The following is a 15,035-nucleotide window of genomic DNA, read 5'->3' on the forward strand; positions in this document are numbered from 1 at the left end:
CATGAAACAATAACGCACAGCTAACACCTCACAAGAAAGAATCCAGGCAGGAAGCCTAGATGTGAGCAAAACGTCAGGAGAGAATGCTTCTGGAACATGGCCATGTAGCCCAGAAAACCCAGCAACCCAGTGTGAATGAGATTTTTCTGAATGTAAACTTAATCAAAGGGATCTCTGCTTTCTTCCCTTGCCAGGGGAAGAGGAGATAAGTGGCACTCCAGGAAGGGGGGGTCTATTCAGGAGACCCCCAAGTCCCTTGGGACCCCACCAAATCTCAGGAATAAAGGGCAAAAAGAACATGAGAGTGGATTGAACCCAAATGTATGAATACAAGAACCATGTTGGATCTCCTCAAGGATCTTGGGAGACAGGTTGCTGTGTGAAAAACACTTTTGACTCCACATGCATTTGGAAAGACCTTGCGTGAAATGAGAAGAAAGGCCACCAGAGCCAAATAAAATAGCACTTGGTTGCCCCATATGCTGAGGAAGTGGGTTGCTGTGAATTTTCCTGGCTGTATGGCCATGTTCTAGAAGCATTCTCTCCTGACATTTTGCCCACATATATGACAGACATCCTCAGATGTGTGAGGTCTGTTGGAAACTGTTGGGTTTATATATCTGTGGAAAGTCCAGGGTGGGGAGAAAGAACTCTTTTCTGTCTAGGGCATGTTGCAATTTATCACCTTGATTAGCCTTTAGTGGCCTTGCAGATTCAAAGCCTGGCTGATTCCTGCCTGATGGGAATCTTTTATTTGGAGGTATTCGCTGGCCCTGATTGTTTCCTGTCTAAATTTCCTCTGTTTTCTGGGTGGTGTTCTTTATTTACTGTCCTGATTTTAGAATTTTTAAATACTGGTAGTCAGATTTTGTTCATTTTCATGGTTTCATGGACCACTCTAACAACCACTATGTCAGACTACACAGATAAGCCATTGAAATCCACAAGCATGTGGACAATTTCAAAAGGTTTCCTCCTTTCTGCTGAAATTGTCCACATGCTTGTGGATTTCAATGGCTCAAATACCCAAGACAGTAGGAAGAAAAGCCGGGTCTTGGTTTTACAAGCAGGCAAGAATGGATAAAAAGGACAAGCAGCCCCTGCTCTTCCCCCACTTTTCAGAGTTTTCCTTTCCCCTGATAGCTTAAAAGGGTCTCTGGTTCATCACCATCAGCCCTTTCTTTCCCTTAATGATCAAGAAGAGGGGAAGATCTGGCCAAGGAGGAGCCCGCGGTGCTTGCAGAGGCGTGCTCTCAGCCATTTGGGTTCCATGAATGGGCATCGGCGGGGAAGCCATCGAAAATAAATATATATATCTCTCCAACCAACCAACCAAAAGGGCGGCGATTGGGAAACTGCTTCCGCTTAACCCTTCTCTCGCAACGAGGCAACATGTGCGTCCCCGTCTTTCTTCGGGTTCTTTTTCATGGATCAAATTCTTTCCACCCAAAATGCCAAATATCTAAACGGGAGACTCGGGTTTTAGAAGAACAAGAAAAGCGGAAGACTGGGGAAAAGCGCAGAGTGCAGACAAGCCAACTCAGTGGCTTTGGCTTCAATGGAAGTTCCCATCCTATGGCATGTTTGCTCGGGAGGCAATCCCTTCTGGATAAGGAGGAGTGATCCATATTCCCTAACTAGTGTCGTAATTCGGTTGCTGTGAGTTTTCCTGGCTGTGTGGCCATATTCCAGAAGCATTCCCTCCCGACGTTTTGCTTGCATCTATGGCAGGCATCCTCAGAGGTTGTGAGGTCTGTTGGAAACTAGGCAAGTGAGGTTTATATATCTGTGGAAAGTCCTGGGTGGGAGAAAGAATTCTTGTCTGTTTGAGGAAAGTGTGAATGTTGCATTTGATTAGCATTGAATAGCTTTTCAGCTTCAAAGTCTGGCTGCTTCCTGCCTGAGAAATCCTTTGTTGGGAGGTTGGCTGGCCCTGATTGATTCATGTCTGGAATTCCTCTGTTTTCTGAGTTGTTCTTCATTTACTGTCCTGATTTTTAATACTGGTAGCCAGATTTTATTCATTTTCCTAGTTTCCCCCTTTCTGTTGAAATTGTCCACATGCTTTTTGTGGGTTTCAATGGCTTCTCTGTGTAGTCTGACATGGTGGTGGTTAGAGCGGTCCAGCATGTCTGTGTTCTCAAATAATATGCTGTGTCCAGGTTGGTTCATCAAGTGCCTTGCTAGGGCTGACTTCTCTGGTTGGATTAGTCTGCAGTGCTTTTCATGTTCTTTGATTCGTGTTTGGCCACACAGAGAAGCCACTGAAATCCTCCCAACAAAGGTTTCCACCAGGCAGTAAGCAGCCAGACCATGAAGCTAAAAAGCTATTCAATGCTAATCAAGGTGGCCAATTGTTTTCCTTCCTCAAAGTAAAGAAAGAAGAAATAATGCTTAAAAGAACTCCTGTCTGTTTAAGGCAAGTGTGAATGTTGCAATTGGCCAGCTTGGGAGCATCCAGGCTTTGAAGCTGCAAGGCAATTGCAACATTCGCACTTGCTTCAAACAGACAGGAGTTCTTTCTCCCAAAACTGGACATTCCACAGATATATAAACCCCACTTGACTAGTTTCCAACAGACCTCACACCTCTGAGGATGCCTGTCATAGATGCAGGCGAAACGTCAGGAATGCTTCTGGATGGCCATACAGCCCGGAAAACTCACAGCAATCCAGCGATTCCGGCCATGAAAGCCTTCGACAACACAGTGTCGTAATTTTTGAAATAAATCCTGGGCGGTCCCTCCCACTGACTCCTAGGGAGAACCACACAAGATTGCACCAGACTATGTATATATGTCTCCCTCTCTATATTCTTCCAAGGCGCTTGTGCAAGCCTAGGGGTTGTTTGCCTGAGGTCGGGGCAGAAGGGGGAGGAGGGGGAAGGGGGGACAAAGAGGAAGATGGTGGGTGCAGCCTTTCCTCCTCTCACCCCCCTCCCCAAACCCAGCCTCATGTCCTCCCAGGCTTCCCAAGGAAAGGATGGAGCGAAAGGGTCAGGCAGCGCAAGAGCAAAGTTGGCTCTGAAGAGGCGCCAATTACCCCCGTGCCATTATTACCGAGAAGGAGATGGAAATCTTTAAAGCCTTGCCAGCCCACCAATCCAAAGGGATGGTGGGGGTGGGGTGGGCGGAAAGGAAAGGAAATGGCAAGGTTGGGGGATGGATGGATGCATGGGTGGGGGGAGGTTGCCTCATTGGAATGCGCTGGCCCTTTAAATGGCTGCTGTGCGAGAGGCAACGTGGGGATGGCGAGGACCCCCTCCCCTTTGCCCTGCCCCCATCCTCTCCCCACCCACCCCCCAAATAACTCCGGCAACATTCAGAATCTCCTTTTTGCACACTTTTATAAACAGCAGTGCCTTTGAATAAAAGCGTCAGGTTGCTTGGTTGTTGTTAAGAGCAAAGGATTAGGACTTTAAATCGCATTTTGGTGGGAAGCGGGGGGAAAGATCGATTCTCCTGATCGAACAGGAAATTTGATACACCCACCACCGCAGTCCTGAAATTCCTTTCTGCTTTGGGAAAAGGAAAAAAAGGGGGTGGGTGCGTTAGATTTAGTAAAGATTTGCCCGTCTTAAAATGGTAAATACCAGGGTCTTTCCCTCCCACCCGCATTCCAGAGAGAAATTATAAATACGATTTTAAAACGTGTATATGTAACTACAGGAAAGAGTGGTCTTTAAATGCCACGTTTCTTTTACATTGTGATCTAGCAGGGCCGTTGATTTGTTTCCTAGCCCTTTAGAAAATTTGACCACGTTTCGATTTGATCACAAATTGTGTGGAAACATTTTAAGTTTAATTATAAGAGACCAAAACAAATTCAGTTCCAGGGGTTTGATAGTTCTTTGTTCAAAGAGAGAGAGTTTTACTAGATTAATAGATATATATTTGCTTTTTTGTATCCTTAACTTATAGAAATGTTCATGAATGAACAACCTATGCTACAAAACTATTATTTGGCTCCCAAAACTCTCCTAAAAACAAACATTTTAACTTTTTTCCACTGCAGAAATGTTATTCAATATACAAAAAACCCTACATATTTTGACATTTAAACCTGGAAACACACTCAACAGATTCAGGAAAAAATAAAAGTTTTACATTTTTATTATCCAATTTTAACTAAGTCACATTTTCAAGACACAATGCAATATATATTAATTAAATCAGTCTTGGGGGAGAACTTTCCAAACAAACATTCTCTTAATCAAATATTTTTCTGTAATTTATTGTTTCTTCTGTTAATGAAGAGTTGCTTGTAAGTAAGAGAAGTTTTATCAGCATGCCTGTTTGTCTTTTCAACAGCATCATCAAAGGTTGCCATTGTTAAACACAGGCTTGAAATTGGCATTTTTAGAAGATATCAGATTTAATCATTATTATTATTAATAATAAACTTTATGTATACCCCGCCATCATCTCCCAGAGGGACTCCAGGCGGCTCACAAAGCCCTCAAGGTGCAACATGCAAAATACAAAAAATGCAAAACAATAACATAAAACAATAAGCAGCCAACATAAACATCACAACTTCACAGTGCCCCCTGATTAAAAACAGAAAAAGATAGTGATTGCTGCAGGTAAAAATAATAGTAATCGATCTCAGTCTTGTAAAGTGCTTGATCAAGAATCTGAAGGTCCTTATATATATTCGTAAGGAATCTAAATATAAATATGTAACCAAAAAGAACACAGCTGTTCTAAATATTTTTCTTGTTTAAAGTTTAAAATCAATGTACACATGCTAATGTTTTTAAAAGTTCAAAATGAGACTACAGGATTTTGGTTTATATAGATGCACACACCATGTGAACTACAAAAACTTCAGGTATGCATTCTAAAGTCAGAATAAACTTCCTTCAAAACACTTAATCCTTTTGGGCATTTTTGTTCTCTCCTCTGCAGACGGTTTTGTGTGTTTGTGAGAGAGAAGTTCTGAGTTATAAAAACTTATGCCACCATAAATTTGTTGGTTATTTAAGAAACCACAAGACTTGTTTTCCCAACTAAAAAGGAAATGTTGAAGTTTAAAGGAATCAAGAGTGTCCACCCCCTTCCCCCAAATGTACAATAGTTAGAGAAAGTTCACAGAAGATGCAGCTAATAGGGAGGGGGAGCTGACCTGTGGTCATTCAGCTTAAAATGGTGGTACAAAAGAAAGGGATACAAGTTTAACATTTGATTACTGCACGTTTTAATCAAGGTTTAATTAATTCTTGTCTCCTTTAGTTTGTGTTTTCTTTTTTTCCAAATACAAATACTACCTCTGATTCAACCAAAAGTCCAGTTTTATCTCTTGCATTCAGTAAACATATTATTAACTTTAATTCATCTAAAAAGTTCCCTCTTTTGCTTCATTGTGCTTTACTTTTTGTTATCTTATTTAAAGCTTCTTTGGACAGTTGAATAATTCAAATGAGAACTCATTCTCCATGAAATCTGATTGATTTTTGCATTAAAGTTATAATTACGATTTATTTTCCTTGAGCATGTTTTCCTTTCTTAATTTTATACCTAATTAATCAGTCTCATCTCTTCAAAGATTAATAACATATTTTATATGTTATCAGTGTTGGGGCAATTTTAGTAAAAGACATAGATATGGTGGGGCTAGTGTTCAAAAATGGTTTTTGCACTACCTATTTTTCATTAAGCCATTAGTATCCCAAAAATGCATTAAAAAACACCAATACACATTTCTTACAAATTAAAATAATCTTTAATGGAGCTACTTTTGAATTTCTCTTCCTATATGATCTTTTAATTGTCATCTTTTAAACAACTTTAAAAGTTGTTCTTTTTAAAGCACTAATTGCAAAGTATAGTATTTCAATTATTTCAGAAGATATCTAACTAATCAGAAAATGTTTGTTAACTGAGAAAAAGATGCACATCTCATTCAAATATTAACCATCTACAAGAAACTGAGATAATTTGATTAATTTCAATCACACATACCTTAAGGTTGATTTGCTTAGAAAATATCAATAAATCAGATATATGACCCAAAAAGCAAGTTGTTCATTAGACTTATTTTAAACACAAAGCCAAAGTGCATTCTACATGGAATACAAGGAGTTAAAGCTTGGAATTCAGAAATTACATCACTTGGTTCTAGACATTTGTGAGACATATACCTTGATCCCAAACATGTTTATTTCATTTCAGCTAGACTTACTTCCAGGTAAGCATTCTTTTGATTGCAGTCTTAATTTAAATCCTTCTTTTTATGAAACTATTAGCTTGGTTTAGTACCTTTCTGTTGAGTTTTCATTTTTTTCAGCCAAGAAGTTAACGAAATTTGTCAAGATTTTGTAGAAACCATCAATAGATTTTTAAAGGATCAGTAAAGCATAGAATCATAAACAGTATGTTCTTTAACCTAAATTCTTAGGTGCTTACATTCTGCACACAAACAGTAAAGATATTCCTATAATAAGTAAACATGTTTCCCTGTGCTAGTAACATCTTTTTACCTTCATTTTTCATCAATAACTACATACACTTTAAAACATGGTGTTTAATAAACAGAACTGTTGATCAATGTCACTGTATTGTTCAAAGAACCCACTCTGTCATCATCCAAATGTAAGAGAAAGTTGTATTTGAATGTATCAAATCAGATTACATTAATATAGTAAGGCACAGTTAACACAGTCACTTTTTGGACTACAGTTCCCACAATCTGCCATCAGACATGGCAATTGCTAACTGGGAAGTTCTGAAAGTTGTAATTGGAAAAATAACTTTCATGGTCTCAGGATTAAGACTTGGGCAATATTGCAAAGTACTTTTAGCATGTAAACATTTCTAAAAATAAATTTTAAGTAATTTTTGTAGGGTGATCAATTGGTGGGCAAGGACCCATAAATCTGTCATACTCTGACCCTTTATTGGTCATACAAGTGGCACCATGGCCCTTTTCCTTTTGTTGCTTAGCTTTTCAAAATGTAGAATCACCAAAATGGAAAGCAAACAAATAATCTTATGCAATGGATGACCGGATATCGGCACCTCTAATAATTTCCGTCTCTTAGAATAGTTCAGATAATTTCAACAGGTGTGGCTTTCCTCACTCCTGCTCTCATATGTGCTTTAAAAAGGGGAAACAATGCTAGTAACCTCCTCCTACTGTTTAATAAGTCCAGTATGTGTTTCCCATTAGGTGTATTGTCTGGTAGATTCATTCCCATTTTATAAACATTCTGCTTTTATTCTTGAAAGGAAAGGAGAAGGACCCAACAACTTCCCCAGTGAGGTATACTACCAAACCCAGTTACTATTATTTCCTACCCAGAACCACCTGAAACGAGCCACCTGAGAGAAAAACACGAATGACAACATTGGTTTGCAACAAAGGAGAAAAGACTGGCTCTTTTCTTACTTGGGCATGTAAATGTTTATCATCAACTTCACCCTTCTCTTCATTGAATGCAACAAATATCAATATGGTCCCTCATCCAAATAGAATAACACAACGAGAGCATGGGCAAAAGAACACTCAACCAAGATCCTGTATCATCAGATGCAACTATGGCAATAGAGCACTATTATCATAGTTCATCTGACAATGCTACTCCTCAAAACTCTTCCCTTTCAGACAGGCAGCCACCCAACCAAAGGGGTTCTGGGACAATGTAGATCCAGGTGTTGGGAACTGTGCTCTCTCAATTGTAACATGTTGAAAACAGACAGCCAAAAAGACAACTCAGAGTCCTGCTGAAACTGCTTCTCTCAATGTGCCCAGCAACCAGGTGTTATTTTCCAGTGGAAGACAATAGGTGTTATTTCTCAGCACCCTGATATGTAGCACCTAAGAAACCAATTGGTTGGATTGCTATCTGGCTGAAAACGATTTGGGGGATCTTATTTGGCCGTTCATAAGTGTGAACCTAAAAGTGTCAAGAACTAACATTTCCCAAAGCCGTTGAACAACAGTGGAATTCATGGAGATGCCATTAAAAGTAATAATCCCAAGTTCTGCACTTGATTCACTTCCACAAACTTTCCCTTACAAGTTAATACAGTTGTATCAGAAACGGCTTGCGATTGTATGGTCAAAGCTGAAATTGCATTGCAAGACATTTTGCCACTTGAGACAGTGGAACAAATTATCTTCTCCCACACTCCTCACCTATGTGAAGGAATATAGTTTCGAAAGTCAGCCACAATATTTTTGAACATGAAACAGTAATTCATATGACTGCTGACTGCCTTACTAAGAGATAATAATATAAATTCAATAGTTTCAGGATCTCCTAATTTATTTCTGCCTGATTGCTAGTCCACTCTGCCTGATAGTAGGGAATGGGATAGTCCTGGGTTTAGCGGGAGGGGGAACATTATCTCTCCTGTTAGACCTCCTGTTATAGAAGTAATATGTTGTTTTGTTATGTAAATAGATGCAGAAAACCTAGTCAGTCTTGAAGCATTGGGGTGAGGAGAAAAGCAATTTAACTCTTTCCCTCTCTTACTATGTCCCATTAGAGCTCTCTGGTAAGGAATTATAAGTACCTCACAAAGCTAAAAACCCAAGGATTGAAGTATCAAAGTGTTATAACTGTAGAGCGTCAGAGTGTCCTACTGAAACATTTTGAGGGAAACTTCAATTGAAGCCGATGGGTGCTTACCTTGCAATACAAACAGGAGAATACAGATAAAGGAGGGTTTTTTGTTGTTGTTGAGGCTCTGGCATGGAGGGAAAGAGTTACATTTCCTCTCCCCACTCTGCACAGTTCAAAGGTTACTGAAGCTGTAGTGTCCTCCATTGTCAAAAATAAAAAGATCACACACAAGCCCATTGATTCTTACTACAGTAGAGTCTCACTTATCCAACACTCGCTTATCCAACGTTCTGGATTATCCAACGCATTTTTGTAGTCAATGTTTTCAATACATCGTGATATTTTGGTGCTAAATTCGTAAATACAGTAATTACTACTTACGTAGCATTACTGCATATTGAACTACTTTTTCTGTCAAATTTGTTGTATAACATGATGTTTTGCTGCTTAATTTGTAAAATCCTAGCCTAATTTGATGTTTAAAAAGCTTTTTCTTAATTCCTCCTTATTATCCAACGTATTCGCTTATCCAACGTTCTGCCGGCCCGTTTATGTTGGATAAGTGAGACTCTACTGTATTTCTTTCTGTGCTTTAACTAGATATTAATTTTGGGGATTTTAAGTTTGCTTTGAAGTATTTATTATGGGATTTCTCAAAGACTTCTTTTTTAGAAACTCAAATATATACTGTCTACTAAAATTCCCTTTATAAGTGCACTCGTTTTTTCTAAAACCATGTGGAATCAGGACTTGTGTAAGAGCCATGCTGATACTTATTTAATATTGATTTAAAATATTTCTACACCTCTTTTTTAAGGCAAAGAATCCCAAGTGAAAAATTAAGCAATAACATGCAAAGTACTATTCATTTAAAACAAGAGAAATACAGCCACCAACATAAAATTCTCAGTATAAAAGAATTACAAGAGTCAATTAAGAACAGGGACAGTCCTACAATTAAGCAGAGAGAACCTGCTGCCCACAGGCTGCAGATATTGTGTATTGTGTAAAATAGAGCAAAATGTTAGTTATTTTTTAGAAATTATTGTTGTATTTTTTTCCAAGGTGAAATGTGTCAGCTATTGCTGAATCTGCAGCTCATTTAACTGTCCCTCTGTATCCACAGATTCTGCATCCATGGATTCCTCCATCCACAGCTTGTAATAATAATTAAAACAAAACAAAAAACCGCTGGGGACAAAGGCATTGAAATCTTCGGCCCATTCTCTGTTCGGATATCAGCCAACAAGAAAATGCCTTAAATCAAGAAATAGCTTCCTAACATTCACAGAGATACTCACAGGAACACTTCAGCAAGCGAGAGTCCAAAAGTAGCAGGCTAAAACCCTCAATCAGTGGCTGATACTGGATGAGAAACCCCTGGGCACACAGAAGACTGGGCGACTTGGAACCAAGCTTAAGAAATGGGGGTCACAAAGTTGAGTCCACAACATGCGAGTGTGGAGAAGTGCAGACCACAGACCACTTACTACAATGTGGTCTGAGCCCTGCCACGTGCACAATGGAGGACCTTCTTACAGTAACACCAGAGGCACTCGAAGTGGTCAGCTTCTGGTCAAAGGAAATTTAGTAAAATACTAAATTTGTTTGTAGCTTTTTATACATTATACAGTAGAGTCTCACTTATCCACACTAAACAGGCCGGCAGAACCTTGGATAAGCGAATATCTTGGGTAATAAGGAGGGATTAAGGAAAAGCCTATTAAATGTCAAATTAGGTTATGATTTTACAAATTAAGCACCAAAACATCATGTTATACAACAAATTTGACAGAAAAAGTAGTTCAATACACAGTAATGTTAGGTTGTAATTACTGTATTTTACGAATTTAGCACCAAAATATCATGAAAAATTGAAAACATTGACTACAAAAATGCCTTGGATAATCCAGAACCTTGGATAAAGCAAGTCATGGATAAGTGAGACTCTACTGTAATTGTATTCTCATTTGCTTCTAACACAATAAATCAATCTTGAAAACTGGGAAATTCCATCCCGCACTTTTACCTCAGGATTATTCCTGACAGTACTTCAGATTTCTCTATTATCCCAACTGTGTTTTATACCTCATTCATCTTAGCACAAGTGCATTAGCCTTCTGCTGTTTTCCCGCCATTTCTTTCTTACCAATACCTCAGATCCTCTCATTTTCCCCCCACTAGTTCCTTGAAAACATTATTTCCTAAAGAGTTATGGCATCCTTTTTTGTTAGTGGGAAAACCTCCTTTTAAAATTTTTGACTATACAAGGTTAATGAATAACAACCAAAACTGTTCCATCAAACCTTGAGGTGCCTATCTACACATTTCTGACAAATTATGGCCGGTCCCCCACTCTTTTTAATTCTAGTAGGCCTGCATCAGGTTTTGAAGTGTCAACACTATAACTTGGGACAACAACCAAATATTATATATGTGGAAATAATGCAATTTGAATCTACAGCAGCCACATAGATTCTCTTTTATTTTTCTATAGACGTTAGAAATGGGAAAGAGGTTTGTGGGATCTTCTACCACAGGCATGGGCAAACTTCGAACCTCCACGTGTTTTGGATTTCAACTCCCACAATTCCTAACAGCCTACCTGGAGGGCCGAAGTTCGCCTATCCTTGATTTAGTGGGTTTTCATAGCATCATAGAATCATAGAGTTGGAAGAGACCTTGTATGCCACCCAGTCCAACTCCCTGCCAAGAAGCAGGAAAATCACATTCAAAGCACCCCCGACAGATGGACATCCAGTCTCGGTTTAAAAGCATCCAAAGAAGAAGCCTCCAACACACCGTGTGGCAGAGAGTTCCACTGCTGAACAGCTCTCACAGTTAGGAAGTTCTTCCTAATGTTCAGGTGACATCATCTGAATTTGAATTTGAAGCCATTGTTCAGCATCCTGGTCTCCAGGGAAGCAAAAAACAAGCTTGCTCCCACCTCCCTATGACTTCCTCTCACATATTTATACATGGCTATCATGTCTCCTCTCAGCCTTCTCTTTTGCAGACTAAATATGCCCAGCTCTTTAAGCCGCTCCTCATAGGGCTTGTTCTCCAGACCCTTGATCATTTTAGTCGCCCTCCACTGGACGCATTCCAGCTTGTCAACATCTCCCTTCAGCTGCGGTGACCAGAATTGGACACAGTGTGATTCCAGGTGTGGTCTGACCAAGGCAGAATAGAGGGGTAGCATGACTTCCCTGGGTCATGCCACTATACACCTATTTATGCAGGCCAGTGTGTTATCACATTGGCTTTTTTAGTGGCTGTATCGCATTATTGGCTCATGTTTAACTTGTTGTCCACGAGGACTCCAAGATCTTTTTCGCACGTACTGCTGTCGAGCCAGGCGTCCCCCATTCTGTATCTTTGTATTTCATATTTTCTGCCTAAGTGGAGTATCTAGCATTTGTCTCTGTTGAACTTCATTTTGTTAGTTTTGGCCCATCTCGCTAATCTGTTAAAATTGTTTTGAATTTGGCTCTTGTATTCTGGAGTATTGGCTATCCATCCAAATTTGGTGTTGTCTGTAAACTTGATGATTATGCCTTTCAACGCTTTAAATCAAGAAATAGTTTTCTACGATCTACAGAGATTCTCGCAGGAACACCTCAGCAAGCGAGGGTCTAAAAGTGGCAGGCTAAAACCTGAAATCGCAATCAGTGGCTGATGCCAGATGAGAGATACCCTCCTGGGCACACAGAATACTGGGCGACTTGGAAGGCACTGAACAGACTGTGTTCTGGCACCATGAGATGCAGAGCCAACCTTGAGAAATGGGGCTACAAAGTGGAGTCCACAGCATGCGAGTGTGGAGAAGAGCAAACCACAGACCACTTACTACAATGCAGTCTGAGCCCTGCCACATGCACAATGGAGGATCTTCTTACCGCAACACCAAAGGCACTCCAAGTGGCCAGCTACTGGTCAAAGAACATTTAGTATAATGCCAAGTTTTTTAAAACTTTGTTTGTGTTTTCAAACACATTAAAACATGTACCCTCAGTTCGCTTCTGACATGATAAATAATAATACCCTTCATCTAAGTCATTAATAAAGATGTTGAATAGAACCGGGTCCAGGATGGAACCCTGCTTATGACACTCCACTCGTCACTTCTTTCCAGGAGGAAGACGCATTGGTGAGCACCCTTTTGGTTTGTTCACTTAGCCATTTACAGATCCACCTAACTGTAGTTTTGTTTAGCCCACATTTGACTAGTTTGTTTGCCAGAAGATCATGGGGGACCTTGTCGAAGACCTTACTGAAGAGAAAGCATTGGTGAGCACCTATTGGGTTCGTTCATGGCGGAGAATTCAAATCCTGGCCTCCAAAGTCATAGTCCAACCTCAACCACTACACCATGCTGGCTGCCTTGTATTTATGTGTTATCTACTACAGTAGAGTCTCACTTATCCAACATAAACAGGCCGGCAGAACGTTGGATAAGTGAAAATGTTGGATAATAAGGAGGAATTAAGGAAGAGCCTATTAAACATAAAATTATGTTATGATTTTACAAAATAAGTACCAAAACATCATATTTTACAACAAGTCTGCCACTTGTTTGGGAGTGTGGCTGCACTTGTGTTGTTGTTGGGCATGTTGGCCCGTTGCGCGTTGCTGCCTAGAGAAACAGCTGTAGATCTAGGCAGGAGGATAATACAGATGTTGGATAATACAGAACGTTGGATAAGTGAAGGTTGGATAGGCCATACTATGAAAATACATGTGTGAATCTGGCCAACCTGTTGCTATAATAATCTGAAGGTGAGGTTAAAAGAGTGCTAATGGCTTTGTGGAACTAGGAATTGCCCCTCTAGACCCAAACAATTATAGCATTTTAAAAAATTAATAATTGCTTGATCAAGATGGTTGAGCGCTTTCACCCATCAGAATCACAAATGAGGGGATATCGCTATGACTGTAACTACAGTAACATGTGCATTGGTTTAAAAGAAAACATTTCAGTGTTGCCACTTTGGCAACCTTCCCATAGGCATTATATGAAAAGGATGTGATAAGGCATCATTAGAGCAATATTGCATTTCCCAAATTTAACTCCCCCCCCCCCCCAGGTTCTAAATGATTGGATGAAAGCGCAAACAATTGCTCACAACGGCAGGTCTGTAATGTTGCCAGATATTTATTTCATGCTATTAACTCCCCATCTTACAGACGCACTTAATGAAGGAGAAACAAATGTGCAAGTAGCACTTTGTGGAAATGCGATATGATATCTGGCTTGCCCTGCAGCACAAGCTATAAACTCATTGGGGTAAACAGTTCAGCCTAATTGATTGCCAGCCCTACTTACAGCAGGTAGATTGGCTCTTTCCACATTTAAACTGCATCATTATTGTGGCATCATTCCAGCGTCATGCATATTTTGCTCCTCCTTCTGTTAATAGAGAACGCAAATAACCTATGTATGACCTACATTTAAAATCACCTTCTATTTGAAAGGCTGTCCATTTCAAACCAAGTTTAAAGATAAAGAATCCTAGGAAGGTAGAGCCGGGAAGCTGTCCATCCACAATAAGCAACTGAACAACAGGGTCAGCAAGTAGACAGTCCCAAGCCTCATTATGACCATTCCTGATGGTGTCACACGGAGGCTAAACATCAACTTTAAAAAGATAGTGCCAGGCACAATTGCCAGTAATCTAAGGCCCCATCTACACTACTATATAATCCAGTTTCTGAACTGAATTATATGGCAGTGTAGAACTGAATTATATGGTGCCCCTGGTGGTGCAGTGGATTAAACCGCTGAGCTGCTGAACTTGCTGACTGAAAGGTTGGCAGTTCGAATCCAGGGAGCAGGGTGAACTCCCGGTGTTAACCCCAGCTTCTGCCAACCTAGCAGTTTGAAAACATGCAAATGTGGGAAGGTAACGGCGCTCCATGCAGTCATGCTGGCCACATGACCTTGGAGGTGTCTATGGACAACGCCGGCTCTTCGGCTTAGAAATGGAGATGAGCACCAACCCCCCAGAGTCGGTCACGACTGGACTTAACATTGGGAGAAACCTTTACCTTTACCTTTACCTTAGACTTATATGATCCAGTTCAAAGCAGGTAATTTGGGATCAGAAACTGGATTATATGGCAATGTAGATCCAGCCAAAGAAACAATCTCCCAACGCAAATGCCCGAAATAGGCTGAGTAGATAGAACCAAAACAGCTAAAATACAGGGTCTCTAGGGCCAATCTGGTGAGCCAGTCTAGAATTATAGAACTGGGATGGACCACAAAGGCAATCCAGTCAGCCCCTGTGCCACACAGGAATTACCAAGTAGAAAACCTCTGAAATAGGCCACCCAACCAAAGAAAGAAAGTACACCAACTTCTGAAGTAAAATATCCCACTGCTGAACAGCTTTTACAGCAAAGAAGCTCTTCCTAATATTTAGATACATATTTTTCCTTTTAATTTAAATTCATTGATTTCTAGC

Source organism: Anolis carolinensis, chromosome 6, assembly GCF_035594765.1.
Source record: "Anolis carolinensis isolate JA03-04 chromosome 6, rAnoCar3.1.pri, whole genome shotgun sequence".
NCBI lineage: Eukaryota > Metazoa > Chordata > Lepidosauria > Squamata > Dactyloidae > Anolis > Anolis carolinensis.